The sequence below is a fragment of the Nerophis lumbriciformis genome, linkage group LG34 (genome assembly GCF_033978685.3).
Source record: "Nerophis lumbriciformis linkage group LG34, RoL_Nlum_v2.1, whole genome shotgun sequence".
Taxonomy (NCBI): Eukaryota; Metazoa; Chordata; class Actinopteri; order Syngnathiformes; family Syngnathidae; genus Nerophis; species Nerophis lumbriciformis.
This window is the reverse complement of record NC_084581.2, coordinates 807,465-824,233: the sequence shown is the minus strand read 5'-3', so window position 1 is coordinate 824,233 and position 16,769 is coordinate 807,465. Positions and strand designations below refer to the sequence as shown.

At 43.4% G+C, this 16,769-nt stretch overlaps 1 protein-coding gene across 14 annotated transcripts in view; it reads right to left on the bottom strand.

Moving 5' to 3' along the window:
- Nucleotides 1–15,883, bottom strand: part of epb41l2 (erythrocyte membrane protein band 4.1 like 2) — a 94,557-nt gene extending 78,674 nt beyond the window's left edge. For 13 of the 14 annotated variants that reach the window (XM_061929925.1, XM_061929931.1, XM_061929934.1 and 10 more), the window contains exon 1: nt 15,713–15,883. The gene's annotated coding sequence lies outside the window, so the exon portion shown is untranslated. Of the gene's footprint in view, nt 1–15,618; nt 15,659–15,712 lie in introns of those variants that run through there. The other variant, XM_061929927.1, reaches the window with a different exon arrangement.
- Nucleotides 15,884–16,769: the final 886 nt, after the last annotated feature.

The following is a 16,769-nucleotide window of genomic DNA, read 5'->3' as shown; positions in this document are numbered from 1 at the left end:
GTGCAGTCATCGCGGTGGATAAACTTTTCATCAACGGCCAACTTTACCGTGATCCAGAAGCCACGCCGTGGCTGTATTATTAGCGTCTGAAACACGGTAAATGTTGTATTTTTTTTTGTTTTGTTATTCCATTATGCTTCAATCCCTCTCTTTTTTTCCCCCCCTCTTGCTCACAATACACCTGTGCGTCACATAGCGCTCACGTAAACACCATACGCTCTCTCTCTCTCTTTCTTTCGGTAAACCAACATGTTTACTATTTTACTTTCTTGTTTTCCTTTTTATGTCACTTATTTCACTACCTGTTTAATCCACCACTTTCTTCTTTTCTTTTTCTTTTATGCTTTTTGTTTTGTTTTTCTCTTTCTATTTCTCCACCTGTTGTGTGTCCCCTTGTTGTCATCAGCATTTACACTCACAGCTAATACATGCACAACTATACACACTCTGCACACCTACATATATGCATGATAGGTTTACATTTAGATACAGACATGCATTATTTACACATAAAGTACACACATACATCCACACACTTAGTTACAGTCTAGTTTAGTATGTCCACTATACAGTTTGTCACTTGGAATGTGCGTGGTGTCGGGTCAAAGGAAAAAAATATAAAAATTCTTAATCATTTGAAGAGCATGCAAGCAGACATTGCTTTACTACAAGAGACTCACCTCTCCAAGTCCGATACCTCAAAACTGCATTCATCGCAATACCCACACACATACCTTGCTAGTTACAACTCCAAACAGAGAGGCGTAGCCATTCTCATAAGTAGAAAGGTCAACTTTACAGTCCATAACTCCATTACTGACATAGAGGGAAGATACATCATTCTTAATATTTCTGTTGACGGGAGAAACTTATGTATCGCCAACATTTATGGTCCAAATGTTGATGACCCCTCCTTATTTCACACTTTCTTCTCTTCACTTTCTCCTCACTCAAACCACTGCTTGATTCTAGGAGGGGACCTCAACTTAGTATTTAATCCAAATATAGATCGGTCCAGAGTGACTGGGAGTCACCGTGAGTCTCAGTCAGTGGTAATACTTAAGCAATATATGAAGGATTATGGTCTTTGCGATGCCTGGCGTTCTTATCACCGCACTCTTAGGGAATACACTTATTTTTCTCCAGTTCACCACTCATTCTCTCGCATTGATTACTTTTTAACTAGTAGCTCAATTTTATCTGACATCTCAAACATTCACATCCATCCTATCATCATCAGTGACCATGCACCTGTCTCACTTTCCCTCACCAACAAAACTATCACTGCACCTATCAAACAATGGAGACTTAATATATCCTTACTAAAGGACCCAGACTTCCTAAACTATTTTGAGAAAGAATGGACAGATTTTTTAGATTTTAATGATCAACCAGAAATCACGGCGTGCATTCTCTGGGAGACGGCAAAAGTAGTTATGCGAGGAAAAATTATTTCTTATTCATCATACAAGAAAAAAAAGGAACGTTTACTAGAGCAGGAACTTGAAAATGAAATAAAAATATTAGAATTAGCTTATGCGAATTCACAACATGATCACACTCTGAACAAACTGAGAAAACTCAAATTAGATTTAAGAGAAATAATTGATAAGAAAAGTCAATTCCTGCTCCAGAGGTTATGCTTAGAAAAATTTGAACATGACAATAAACCAAGCAAATATTTGGCTAACCAACTAAAATTAAACAAAGAAAAAAACTCTATACCATCCATCAAGGATTCAGCTGGGAACATTACACACGTTCCTGAGGAAATTAACTCCATCTTTAGAGACTTTTACAGAAACTTGTAAACACCCCAGATTGACCCATCTCTTTCAGACATTGAGACATTTCTCAATGGTATAGACTTACCTAAATTGAATACAAGGCAGGTATCAAATTTAGATCTTGCTATTTCTGTAGGCGAACTACACGATGCTCTTCAACAGATGCCAAACAATAAAGCACCAGGGCCTGATGGGTTCCCTGTGGAAGTCTACAAAACATTCTGGTCACTGCTAGCTCCGATATTTACGAAAATGGCTTTAGAGATTAAAGAAAACTCATTCCTTCCTCCAAATATGAACTCTGCCACGATCAGTCTCTTCCTAAAACCTGATAAAGACCCAACACTTCCATCCAGTTACCGGCCAATCTCCCTGATTAATGCTGATCTTAAAATTATCTGCAAAGTATTAGCTCAAAGATTAGAAAAAGTCACTCCATATATAGTACATCCTGATCAAACAGGTTTCATCAAAGAGAGACAATCGTCCAACAATGTTCGCCGTCTACTCAATGTGATAGACTATTCTGTTATTCATAATCTAAAAACAGCTGTTGTTTCATTAGATGCTGAAAAAGCATTTGATAGAGTGAACTGGAATTTTCTTCTAGCTACTCTACAGAAATTTGGATTTGGAGACTCATTTATAGAATGGATTAAGGTCCTATATAGTTTTCCTACAGCTTCGGTTAGAACGAACAGCCAAATATCTCCAAGGTTTAATCTTATGAGGGGCACAAGGCAAGGGTGTCCACTTTCTCCGTCACTGTTTGCTATATTTATTGAACCTCTTGCAACCGCTATTCGACAGCATGCAAATATTAAAGGCATCCATACCGCAACCGTTCATCATAAAATAAGCCTTTATGCTGATGATGTATTACTTTTCTTACAAAATCCACATTCTTCTCTTCAAGATACAATCTCACTTATCAATAAATTCAGTTCTATTTTAGATTACTCCATCAACTGGTCCAAATCTACTGTGTTACCAATTAATTTTGACTTTCAGAGCACCTCATCGATTCCACTGCATAAAGGGAACATTAAATACCTGGGAATCAATATTTTCTCCACATTGTCAGATCTGAATCGCTTGAATTACTCCCCAATCTTAAAATCGATTGAGGATGATCTGGCGCGTTGGAAAACACTGCCAATCTCACTTATGGGAAGGGTTTCTACCATGAAAATGATGGTCTTGCCTAGGGTTAATGATCTATTTTCAATGATTTCAACCAAACCTTCTCAAATCTGGTTTAAATCACTAGACTCACACATCAATCAGTTTCTTTGGAAGAGTAAACCAGCACGAATCAGCCTTAAAACTTTACAAAAACCCAAAGAACATGGGGGTCTAGAACTCCCAAACTTTTCCTATTATTTCCTTGCAAATAAACTACAATATATATTAAAATGGATCAATCCCACTTTATTAGATAGTTTATGGTTAGAGATTGAACAATCACTTAGCCAGGAGATCCCAATTTCTAACTTGCCCTTTATTAGCCAAATTCTCCGAAAACACAACTGCTTTAAAAGTATTAATATACGCACTACCTTAACAGCTTGGTGGGAGTTTTTGAAAATAACTGGGTCCCCGCTCACTCCATGCCAATTTACGCCTATTTGGAATAATCCTGATTTTCTTTTAAACAAGAAGCCATTGAACTTTCCAACATGGTATGATAAGGGAGTCGGATGCCTTGGGGATATCATCAATGCAAACAGTTTTATCTCTTTTAAAAGTTTAATAACACAATATGCAATCAATCCTAATAAATTTCTAGAATATATACAAATCAAATCTGTAATCAGCGCAAGATTCAACAAAACAACATGGGAAAGTAATCCTACGACCGTTAAATTCTTCAAAACATCTGCCCCCAAAGCTTTATCCAAATTATATGCTCTCTTATCAAAAATAGATAACACAATAAGTATTCCAACTTCTAAATGGCACTCAGACGTATCAACAAGCTGTGACCCAGAATTCTGGAAACAAATATGCCTCAATACTACTCGTTTGATTAAGAATCCAAATGTACGACTGATTCAGCTCAAAATACTTTACAGAATACATTACACTGGTCTAAGAATGTATAAAATGGGTTTAGCTGACTCTAACATCTGTGTACACTGCTCAGATAATAAGATAGATAATTACTTGCATTCAATGTGGTCCTGTGCTCCCGTGAGTAACTTTTGGCTTGGAGTGTGCGAGAACCTATCATTAGCGTTAGAGATTCCTATTCCCATCTCCCCCGCACTCTGCCTGTTGGGTGATCTCTCCGCAACTGATCTTGATATAAACAAAACATACCTCCTTATAAATGCGTTAGGCATCGCCAAGAAAACTATTCTCATAAATTGGAAATCAAAAAATAATTTATGTATAAACCTTTACAAAAACATTTTATTAGATTATGTAGTTATGGAAAGAATGTCTGCTGAATCAAAACAACAACTGACAGAATTCCGATCTCTTTGGGCACCGCTAATTAATTTTCTGACCTGACTCCCTTGGGGGCCGGGGCTGGGGCTCTGTCCCGGGGGTCTTGCTCCGTGGGTGGGGGGTCCTGGGTGCCGGGGGGGCCGTGTGCCGCGGGGTCGGGTGGGCCTGGGGTGTGTTTTCTGGTTCCGGCCTGGCGGGCCGATCCGTGGGTGGTCTGGTGGCTGGGGGTGGGTGGGGGTGCCTGGGCGGGTGTTGGGGTGCGGGTGGGGCTGTGGGCGGCCGCCTTGGGTTGGTTGGGGGGGCTGTCCCTCCCGTGGGTGGTTGGGCGGGGGGTTGCGCCCGTGGGGCTGGGGTCTTGCCGCTGTCGGGCGGGGGTCGGCTCATGCCCCTCTGGCTCCGGGTGTCCGTGGGCTTCCTCCTACCCCTGGGGCGCGGGGCGGGGTCTGCCCGGGGTCGCCCTGCGCTGCGGCTGTGCGGGCCTGCCTGGTGCCGGGTTGGGGGGACTGCTTGCCTCCCTTGTTGGGGCCCCGGCGGTGCTGCCCGGCTGCCCTGCGGGAGTCCCCCTCCTGTGTTTTACCCCGCCCTTATTTTTTTATTAATTTTATTTATTTATTTTATATATATATATATATATATATATATATATATATATATATATATATATATATATATGTATGTGTATATATGTATATGTATATGTATGTATGTATGTATGTGTATGTATGTGTATATATATGTATATATGTATATATATATATATATATATATATATATATATATATATATATATATATATATATATATATATTTATTTATTTATTTTTTTTTTTTTTTATCTATTTAATATATCTAACTTATTCTGTTAAATTATATATGGGTACGCGTGTATGTGGGTGTGTGTACGTTTGTATATATGTATGGTGAAATCTGTGTGTATGTATGTAGGTACATATGTATGTGTCGCTGCCCCGGTGTGCATTGCTGATCGCGGCGCCGGGTCTGCTGAGGTGCCGTGGCATGCCGGCTGTGGGCGCAGGGCTGGGCCCTTATGGCTTTTTGCCGGATGGGATGCCTGGTGGGTGGTGGGCGGGGGGGGCCTGGACGTGCGAGAAGGGCTGCGGGGTTTGGTGGCGTTGGGCACTGTTGGCGACCAGGCCTCTTGTTTATTTTTATTTATTTTATTTTATTTAAAGGGTTTATTTTTTATTTTATTTTATTTTTTTCTTTTCTTTCTATTTTTTTTATTTTTTTATTTTTTTTGTTATTTTTTTTTGTGTTGTGTATGTATGTGTTTGTGTATATGTGGGCTTATGTGTGTGTGGGTGTATTAATGTGTATATATGTGTGGATGTGTATGTGTATATGTATATGCATGCGTGTGTATATGTGTGTATGTGTATGTATATATATGCATATATGTATGTATATGTGTATGTGTGTATATATGTGTGTATGTATGTGTATATGAATGTGTAGGTGTGTGCATGGGTGTGGATGTCCGGTGGCTCAATTGGCCTGGCTGTGGATGAGTTGGGGTCGGTGGGTTGGTGGCCTCGGTGGTAGCCGGGGGTGTGCGTTGTTGTGGTTTACGGGGTCGGTCGCTTTTTTGTTTTGGTTTCGGCGGCCGCCGGTGTTTGCACTGCGGACGGGCGGTGGTGGTGATGGTTGCTGCAGTGATACCAGCGGTTGGCATCGCTGTGTTGGGTTGGAGTGGTTGGGGGACTGTGGCTGGTGTCTGTGCGCTTGTGGGGTTGTGGGGCTGGCTGGCGTTGGCTTGCCGGCTGGTTTGGGGGCCGGCGTGCGGACGGGATGCATTGGCTTCTTCCCCCGTTGGGGGGCTCCTTCCCCTGGCCGGGACTCGTATAGGCACGTTGCTGTGTGGATGGCCGGGATGCGGTGTTTGCATTGGGCGTGGGGGCTGTGCAGTTTTTCTGCGTTTGGTTGCCGGTATGGGCTCTGCAGGGTTGGGTTGGGGCGGGCGGGGGCTGGCTTTGTTTGGTGGGGGGAGGGATCGCGTGGCGTCACGTTAAAGTGGTCTGGTGTGGGTCACGGGCTGTGGCGGGGGGTGGCGGCCTCCTGGCCGTAGTTCCTTGTTGTCGGCCGCGTGGACTGGGGGGAAGTCCGGGCCCTCTACTCCTCCTACTTATAGCGCACACAGTCACACATATATAGGACTTTGGGGATTGTCCTGCGGGGAGGCATGGCGGGGGGTTGAGGATGCCTCCAATGGGGCTCCAGTCCTCCTCTCTTGTCCCCTGCTCGTCCATCCCTCAATCTTAGCTGCATATTAGACACTTAGGATTTGGGGGGCTTGGCTTGGTTGGGACCCACCATGACCTTGATGTCCCCCAATTTTAATCGCATTATTAGTTCCCACAAGCATACATATCTCACTCACACTACAGTACACACATCAATAGGGACTGGAGGTCGGCTGTAACGGCTGACCTCCTAATTTTAACTACACAGTAGACACTCTGGGGACCTTGTACACATGCATGGGGGGATTGGGGTTCGGCGCACCCCTCATTGCCTCGTCGGCTGGCGGGGACTGCGGTCTGGTGGCCTGCCAGGCTTTTATTCATTTATTATTGTTATATATATATATTTTTTTAATGTATTTATTATTTTTATTTTTATTATTTACTTATTTTTATTTTATTTTATTTTTAAATTTTTTTTTTTTTTTTTTAAATCGTATTATATATTTGTGTGTGGCGTCGCGCGGGTCTCACTTCCTGTTGGGTGGGGTCCGTGCCCGTGTGGCCCGACCTTGCGCTGTGGGGTCTCTGTTGGTGACCTGATGTGGTGGCGGCGCAGCCCCCGTGTCTGGTCTGGATGCTGTGTCTCGGTTGTTTGGGCGGTGGTGTGTTTGTGCGGGTTTGGGTTGGGGTGGGGGGCCTTTTGGTTGGGGGGGGGGTGTTGGTGTCTCTTGTTTGCGTGTTGGCGTTCGGGCTGACTGGCGGGCTGGCGCCGGCTGGTCTCCGTGGTCCTGGTGGCGTGTGGTTGCTGGTCGCAGTTTTTTTTTTTTTGATCGCTTTGATTTGATTGGCTGGTGCTGGCTGTCTGGGGTTATTGCGGCTGCTGTTTCTGCTGCCATTTGTTTGTGGTGTGGGCGCCCGTGGCTGCTGGGTCTGGTGCAAGGGTGTGGCTGATGTTGTGACTGGTGGCAGCGCGCGCGCGTGATGGCTGTCGGGGCTGACGAACTGTGTATATGTATGTATATGTGTATGTATGTATGTATATATATGTGTATGTGTACATATGTGTATGTATATGTATATATGTGTATGTGTGGGTATGTATACATGTATGTGTGTATGTGTATGTATATATGTATGTATGTATATTTCTGGGGGTGCGCTCTGGGCCTGCCTGTCAGACGGGGGTCGACGCCTCAGGCTACTGCATCCGAACTGCGTGTCTGGAGCTCCTGGGTCCCGCTGTCCATCCCTTCCGGGTGCCCATCTTGGTTGGGGCCTGTTGGGCCTAGTCCCTGCGTCTATTGTGGTAGCTTGGTGCTGCAAGGTATTCCGAGGTGCTGCGAGTCGGCCAGTTGCTGGGGTAGTGACCTTGTTTGTCAGCATGTCTGTGATCTTCTTTTAATTATTTTTTTAAATTTATTTATTTATTTATTTATTTATTTTTAATATATTTTATTAATATTATTTTTTAATTTTTCCCCTCCCTCAGGGGGGGCTCGGCGGGGCGGTTGCTGGTTGTTCCATCTCCATCGTTGGGGTCCCTGCGGGTGGGGTGGGTGGTTCCCGTGGCCCTGTGCCTGGGTGGTCCTGCGGCGGCCGATTTGGGTGGGGTGGCCGGGGGATGGCCTCGCCGCGCTCTCCGGGGGTGGGGGGTGGGCTCGTGGGGGCCCGGTTGCCGGTGGGGCGGGGGCGGTCTTCCCGTCCGGTTGCGGGGAGTATCTGGGTCCCTCGGGCGGGGCGTCTCGCCTTTCTGCCCGTGTGGGGTGTGGTCTCTCGCTGGCTTGGGGTCTGGCTGTCTCCTGCTTTTCTGGTGCCCTGTCCTCTGCCGGGTGCGTCTGTCTGCGGCCTGCTGCTGGCCCTTGTGGGCGGTACGGTGGGCCGGGCTCTGGGGTTCCTGTCGCTGGCCGGCTTGGCTGCATGGGGGCGGTGGTCCCTGGTTCCCTGGGCACCACGCCTCCTGTTTGTGGGTTGGGCTCTCGGGGGTGATGGGGCCGTGCTCTGGCTCCCACGCACTCTGGGAGTCGAATGTATTGTACATGCAAATTCACATATGCTCACATACGTACATAGGTACCTACGCTCCCACATACATACACAAATACAGTACATATTTACCTACCTAATGTTCGTACATCCACACGCACATTCAATATACAAACATACACATACACATACTGTACATATACATTCACTGTACAAACACATATACACATTCTGTACATATACATTCATTGTACAAACACATATACACATTCTGTACATATACATGTACATATGCATACGTACACTCATGCACATAATCACGTTTCATCAAACATATATTAACGTTGTTGCCCTTGGGTAAACTGGGTGTAACACATGGCACACTGACAAAGCTTAACCTATTGTGACTATAACAATCTACAAGGTTAATGTAGGTTGCTTCTCTTTCTCCCCCTCCATTTTTCTGCATTCTTTCGTATCTCAAGTTATCATTACGTATATGTATTGTTGCATTTAAACAACTGAATGGTTGATAATAAAGGTAAATTATTGGTATTGTTCATTATCAATAGCGCTATTTCTATTGGTATTTGTATTGATCCATTTGTAGTGTAATAATGCTCATTGTCATTTCTGTATTATTTTTTATTTTTCGCTAACTGCTTATTTGCTATTACTTTTACCATCATAATTGTACATGTCATATTTGCTGATGTTGCTCTATTGTTGTTGTTGTTGTTGTTTGCTGTTGTTGTTTTTGTCTCTCTGTCTAATCCCCCTCTTGTCCCCACAATTTCCCCCTCTGTCTTCTTTTTTTTCTCTTTCTATCCCCTCCTGCTCCGGCCCGGCTGCACTAAATGATAATATAAATACATTTAATAAAGTCAAATACAAATAAGGCAACAAGAGAAGTATCCTACACTTCTCTTTTGTAAAGTAAATCTGAACAGCCGACATGGGCATCTACATCAACTACCGGTATATGATTTGCCTGAGAAGCTGGACAGGACACAAAAAAAAATAAAAAAAATAAAAATGATATTGTTATTATAAGCGCTAACACATACAAACTATTTATAGCGACGCTGTGATCACAAGCCTTTGTACAATTTCGACATGATTGACTGGCAAGGTGTTTCCTCGCTTCCTTGCTCCCTGGACGTTTATTGTATATCATAAGTCATGCATCTCACATGGACAGGAGAAGTCATCATCCTAGCAGTCGGCAATGACAGCAGACATTGCTACGTGAGTGATGTTTTATTATGTGTGTTGGCTCTCATGAAGTCTGCAGTAAGTAATAATCAGTGATGAAGAAAAAAAAGCAACCATGATGCTTTTTTTAAATTAATGTGCCGTGTATGCTTAAAATTATCAAAATACGTAAATATCAAATGTTATTAAAAATGTACCCTTTACCACATCACATATATGCTTACATCATCATGTATACAAAATCTTAACGAGGGTGTTTGGATGTTTTTTTTTATGTTCGCATTTATTTAATATTTAGATTGCATTAAAATAATAATAATAATTAACTAGATTTATATAACTAGATACTCCAAAGCGCTCACATTCACACTACCGTGGTGGTGAGCTACATTTGTAACCACAGCTGCCCTGGGGTAGACTGGCGGAAGCGTTGTTGCCAATTTGCGTCTACGGCCCCTCCGACAACCACCTATCATTCATTCGCCAGTGTGAGCGGCACTGGGGGCAAAGTGTCTTGCTCAAGGACACAACGGCAGTGATCCATCGTCATGTCTCTCATAATGATTGTGAACCATAGGCAAAATTCCAAAAATGTGCAGTTCCTCTTTGGTGATTCATGTTTTTAAGATTTTGAACCTAATTATTTGAGAAATCAGACTAATTTAGTGCATGGAAACATACTAAATAATTTTTAAAAACATGACCAAGGTGTGTGTGTGTGTGTGTGTGTGAGTGCGTGTGTGCATGTGTAGCAGACTTGGCAAAGCAGTACAGGCATTCATTTTAATAGGATGGAATCAAAGTGACAGTGGGGGCTGCCAGCATGAGTTGATGTGTTGTGTTCCTGTTGAACCGACAGGATCAGGATGAACCCAAACGCACAAGTGCGCGCACACACACACATACACGCACACACATTAGTGATGTTCCCATAGCCTTTCCGAATGGTTAAGCAATATCGCTCACTCTCTCCGTCACTCTCGCTCAGCTTCTTTTCTCACTTCCTGCCTGTAAGTTCCCTCTATCCATATCCTCGGCTTCCTATTTTTGTCTCCCAGCGATCCCTCCTCATCCTGCTGGTCGCAGAGTTAGAACTGCGGATGCTGATGCTAAAACACGTTGCTATAAACTTAATGCGGACACATTTGTTTGTTTCTGGTAGATATAGTGATTAACTTTGTGGTGCAGCATGTTAGTCAAAATACAGGGCAATACTTTCTGCAACCAGCAGAGGCGCTGTTGAGTCAGTTTTAACTGGTTTCATATTAAAAGAAGAACAACGTAACATCATGCAAGGGCAGTTTAGCACCCATCGAAGTAGGAATTGAGAACATTCAGCAGTACATAACATTGTAAAACAACACAATAAATCAAAACAACATTCACTACTCATTCTGACTGCTACATTTAATGAGCAGAGGACTCTCTCGACAGAGCAAACCAATTAAGTCTTCTCATTAGCGGGTTGGAACAGCGCATGTGTGTGTGTGTGTGTGTGTGTGTGTGTGTGTGTGTGTGTACGCGCGCGCGCGTCCTGAGAGGCTAAGAATGGACAGTTGTAGATGAACTATACACACAGAGGACAGATGCATTTACAGTCTTTCCTGTTTCTATACACTTCCTACTACTTACTCTACAGTACACTAAAACCAAGGCGTATACAATAACACAGCAACTAATGAATACCATCTATTTTCTGTGATGATGTTTAATTTATGGGGAAACAAACAGACTCAGGAAATATTAATGAGAATAATAGATGAAAGCTTATAAAAAGCATGTTAATAGTCTGCGTATTGCCTTTTGATACACGGGTGGTAGCATGACTAATGCCATATTACATTATAACATTGAGTAATGGAAAACACGTTTGTTGGTTTTGCATTGACTGTTCTTACTATATTATGTTACGAGGTCTTTTGTCATAATGTCGTCATGGTACGTTATGTCCCTACGTGATGAGTATCTGCAAGTACTCGAGTAGCATAAGCATGTGAATGCTAAGAGTGCCCGGTCGCTGAAATTGTTGGATGTCAGTCCAACAACAAAAACTGGGTAACATTTTTTTTGCAATGGAAGAACACATGGCGCTAAATTCTACGCATGGACATCAAAGATAAGTTTATATCCAGAAAAGCAATGATCAATCAATCCATCAAAGTTTACTTATATAGCCCTTAATCACAAATGCCTCAAAGGGCTGCACAAGCCACAACAACATCCTCAACTGAGAGCCCACATTAGGCCAAGAAAAAACTCAATCCATTGGGAACAACAAGAAACCTTGGAAAGGACTGCAGATGTGGGGATCACCCCATGGGTGACCGGTTAAATGGATGTCGAGTGAATACAGTTTACAATGTGAGAGTCCCATGCCATGTTATTGCCTTGAAGCACTACAGTTGCGTGAACACGTAACCATACGCAATCCTCAGACAAACACTATGCAAGTGTTGAATCATAAACAAAGAAAATGGTGTACAAAAGCCGACTAATCATACCACTAAACGGACCAAATTGCTGCCACGAAAGGTTAGATCTTTCTTGGGTGCATATTACGCACCGAAAGGGTTTGAAGGGGTAGGACAACTTTAAAGTGACCGTTTGTAATTTTGAATGGCTGCCTAGAGGGAGCTAACTTTCGAAAGTGTTATAAGCATTATACACCGCCCACTTCCGGCTTTTAGCATGTAATCTACTCCCCACATAACACAGTTATGTTTATTGTCAGCTAATGATAGCAATATGGCAACGTTTAGCTACTAATGTTAGCTATCGTTTGCAACAACATGTCTTGTTAGTTGCTTCTCTGAGCCTATTTGAGTAGTTAGCTATAATATGTTTTCACAATTAATAGTAATTTCTATCCCAGCAGGCACAAGACATTAAAACAAGGTTGAGAACTCGTTGAATTAGGTCCTGACGTTGAGCAACTCAATCATGTTGGAACAACATGCTTTTTCACAATGTTTACCGTATTTTCCGCACTATAAGGCGCACCGGATTATTAGCCGCACCTTCTATGAATTACATATTTCATAATTTTGTCCACCAATAAGCCGCCCCGGACTAAAAGCCGCGCCTACGCTGCGCTAAAGTGAATGTCAAAAAAAACGCTGCGCTAAAGTGAATGTCAAAAAAACAGTCAGATAGTTCAGTCAAACTTTAATAATATATTGAAAACCAGCGTTCTAACAACTCTGTCCCAAAATGTACGCAAATGTGCAATCACAAACATAGTAAAATTCAAAATGGTGTAGAACAATAGCAACATAATGTTGCTCGAACGTTAATGTCACAACACACAAAATAAACATAGCGCTCACCTTCTGAAGTTATTCTTCATTCGTAAATCCTTCGAATTCTTCGTCTTCGGTGTCCGAATTGAAAAGTTGGGCGAATACGGGATCCAAAATGGCCGGTTCCGTCTCGTCGAAGTCACCGGAGTCAGTGTCACTGTTGTCCAGCAGTTCTGTGAATCCTGCCTTCCGGAAAGCTCGGACCACAGTTGTGACCGAAACTATCTGCCCAAGCATTTACGATCCACTGGCAGATGTTGGCGTATGTCGACCGGCGCTATCTGCCCGTCTTAGTGAAGGTGTGTTCGCCTTCGGAGCTGTGTGAAAAAAGCCACCCGGCGTCTTCGCGTAAACTTCCCTTAACCACTCGCTCATCTTTTCTTCATCCATCCATCCCTTCGAGTTAGCTTTTATGATGACGCCGGCTGGAAAGGTCTCTTTTGGATGGGTGGAAGTTAGCATGGCAAGCTAGAACCACAGTGAAGGATGACTTCTCATTCCCTGTGGAGCGAATATTCACCGTACGTGCTCCCGTTCCACAGTGCGGTTCAGTTGCTGTGAAATACGGTAGTAATCCGTGTGCGGATGGAGAGATTGCGTCTTTTTATGAACCGGATCGTTTTGTAGGAGCCATTTTGTGGTCTTTACAGATGTAAACAGGAAATGAAACGTACGGTGATATCCGCGCGTTTTTTCTTCTTCTTCTTCCGGGGGCGGGTGAAGCGCTTCCTGTTCTATGGGGGCGGGTGAAGCGCTTCCTGTTCTATGGGGGCGAGTGCTTTCCTTGGCGGTTGCTTGCGTAGAAGAAGAAGCGCTTCCTGTTCTACCGGGAAAAAAGATGGCGGCTGTTTACCGAAGTTGCGAGACCGAAACTTTATGAAAATGAATCGTAATAAAGCGCACCGGGTTATTAGGCGCACTGTCAGCTTTTGAGAAAAATTGTGGTTTTTAGGTGCGCCTTATAGTGCGGAAAATACGGTAATCAATGTTGGGTTCTGACGTTGATTAGACCATTGCATTTTGGTCATTTCCCAACCAACAATGTGGATCCAACATCAGACAATATTTTACAACACAAATACAACGTTGAAACAACATGCTTTTGACGACATTTAATCAATGTCATGTTGTGACATTGCTTTGACCATTGAAATTTGGTCATTTCCCAACCAACAATGTGGATCCAACATTAGACATCAACGTTGTCTCAGTATACAAATACAATTGTTTTGCAATGTTGTTTAGAAGTCAGTTTTAAAAAAACATATATGTATAATCAACGTTGTATCAATGTCTTGTGCCTACTGGGTGTGTGCAACGTTTTAGTTTGGCCATAACTTACAAGCAATTTCTGGAGGAACTGTAACATCCATCCATCCATCCTTTTTCTAACGCTTGTCCCTCTCAGGGCGGGGGGGTGGTGGTGCTGGAGCCTATCTCAGCTGCACATGGGCGGAAGGCGGGGTAAACCCTGGACAAGTCGCCACCTCATCGCAGGGCCAACACAGATAGACAGACAACATTCACACTCATATTCACACACTAGGGCCAATTTAGTGTTGCCAATCAACATTTGGGCAACAGTACAGTTTAAATGGTTTGATAGCAGGGCGTGTCATGTGACTGGAGGAAAAAAGACGGAATTTCCCAGAGTTCCTTGTAAACAAACATAAGGCAAGACGACTACTTGTAAAACAAGCCAGCTAACAATAATACGAATTACCTTCGAGCAGGTAAGCATGATAGATAGCTCACTGGTGACAACATAGCAAAACTAATTTGGTAATTTCCCAACCGACAATGTGGATCCAATGTTAGACATCAACATTGTCTCAATCTACAAATAAAAATGTTTTGCAATGTTGTTTACAAGTCAGTTTTAAAAAAACATATGTATAATCAAGGTTGCATCAATGTCTTGTGCCTGCTGGGTGTGTGCAACGTTTTAGTTTGGCCATAACTTACAAGCAATTTCTGGAGGAACTGTAACATCCATCCATCCATCCATTTTCTACTGCTTGTCACTCTCAGGTTCTTTCTACCGCTTGTCCCTCTCAGGGCGGCGGGGGGTGCTGGAGCCTATCCCAGCTGCATTTGGGCAACAGTACAGTTTTGGTTTGATAGCAGGGCATGTCACGTGACTGGAGGAAAAAAGACGGAATTTCCCAGAGTTCCTTGTAAACAAACATAAGGCAAGACGACTACTTGTAAAACAAGCCAGCTAGCAATAATACGAATTATCTTCGAGCAGGTGAGCATGCTAGATAGCTCACTGATGACAACATGGCGAAACAAAAACTCATTTTAAAGTCGCAACTACGACGACATCTCATTTGCAGCTCGCTCGGGGAGGGAAGAAGCGGGACGGATGAATGATTGCCAGCAGAGAGGAGGAGGCGGATGTTTGAAGACGTTAAACCGACACCAGGAAGCACAACCACAATCACCGCGGGGATTTATTTAGTAAGGACCAACTACTAAATACCGCATCTTCACTCATTTTGTTGGTTAAAATGGCGATATATGAGAGCAACGTTACACGGGGGAGCCATCGACGCGAAAGAGCGCCCGCACAATGCGAAAGCATAAGCCATAAGAAAATAATGGCTCACAATCATCTTACGAGTATCAGTTTATGGAATCTGAATTGAACTAATGTTACACAGGTATCTTTACCTTTAGCGAAAACATCCATTTCATTGAGCACAGCACGACGGTGACCACCATCACGTGATTTAAAGAAAGATGATCCCAAAAGGGAGAGCCTTACCTTTTGGAAGACTTTCAAGCAATATACATATACATACATATATATATATATATATACACATGCACCTTGCAAGCGTTGCCTCTCGGTTTGCTCCCAAATGTATAATTCCTCTACCGTTGTCTCCTTTAATTAAGGAAATCCCCACTAGACTAGAATCGTCCTCACCGAAAATCTGGTTCAGGCGAAATGCAAGACGTGTCAATCATCGCCATGACCCGCCCCATACAGTAAAAAAATGTCTTGTATCACTCTCCTATTGGCTGATAGGCATTACTGTATTAAAAGGTGTGACATGATTGGTCAGTCACCTTAGAGGGGGTTGTTCCACGCGTATATGGCTTTGCTTAGTGTGGCGCTCTAGCACCTCCTAAGGAACACTGATTGTCACTGCAGCCTGTTTGATGATACTTGACATTACAACACAGCAGAATTGAGCTAATAATAAAACAATACATTTTCCACAGAATCCTCAAACAGAATAGCAATGGTTATGAAGATGTATGGAAAGTGATTTTTTTCCCACTTCACCACTCGCTGTCTGTCACACATCCAGATTACAGGAGCTTAATTGGTTTATATCCATCCATCCATTTTCTACCGCTTATTCCCTTTGGGGTCGCGGGGGGCGCTGGAGCCTATCTCAGCTACAATCGGGTGGAAGGCGGGGTACACCCTGGACAAGTCGCCACCTCATCGCAGGGCCAACACAGATAGACAGACAACATTCACACTCACATTCACACACTAGGGCCAATTTAGTGTTGCCAATCAACCTATCCCCAGGTGCATGTTTTTGGAGGTGGGAGGAAGCCGGAGTACCCGGAGAGAACCCACGCAGTCACGGGGAGAACATGCAAACTCCACACAGACAGACAGATCCCGAGCCCGGGATTGAACCCAAGACTACTCAGGACCTTCGTATTGTGAGGCAGATGCACTAACCCCTCTTCCACCGTGCTGCCCTAATTGGTTTATAATGGAAGGCTAATTGGTGTTTACATCCACGTCGTAAGACAAGACATAATCAAGTAAAAATCCCAAATTACATTTAATATCA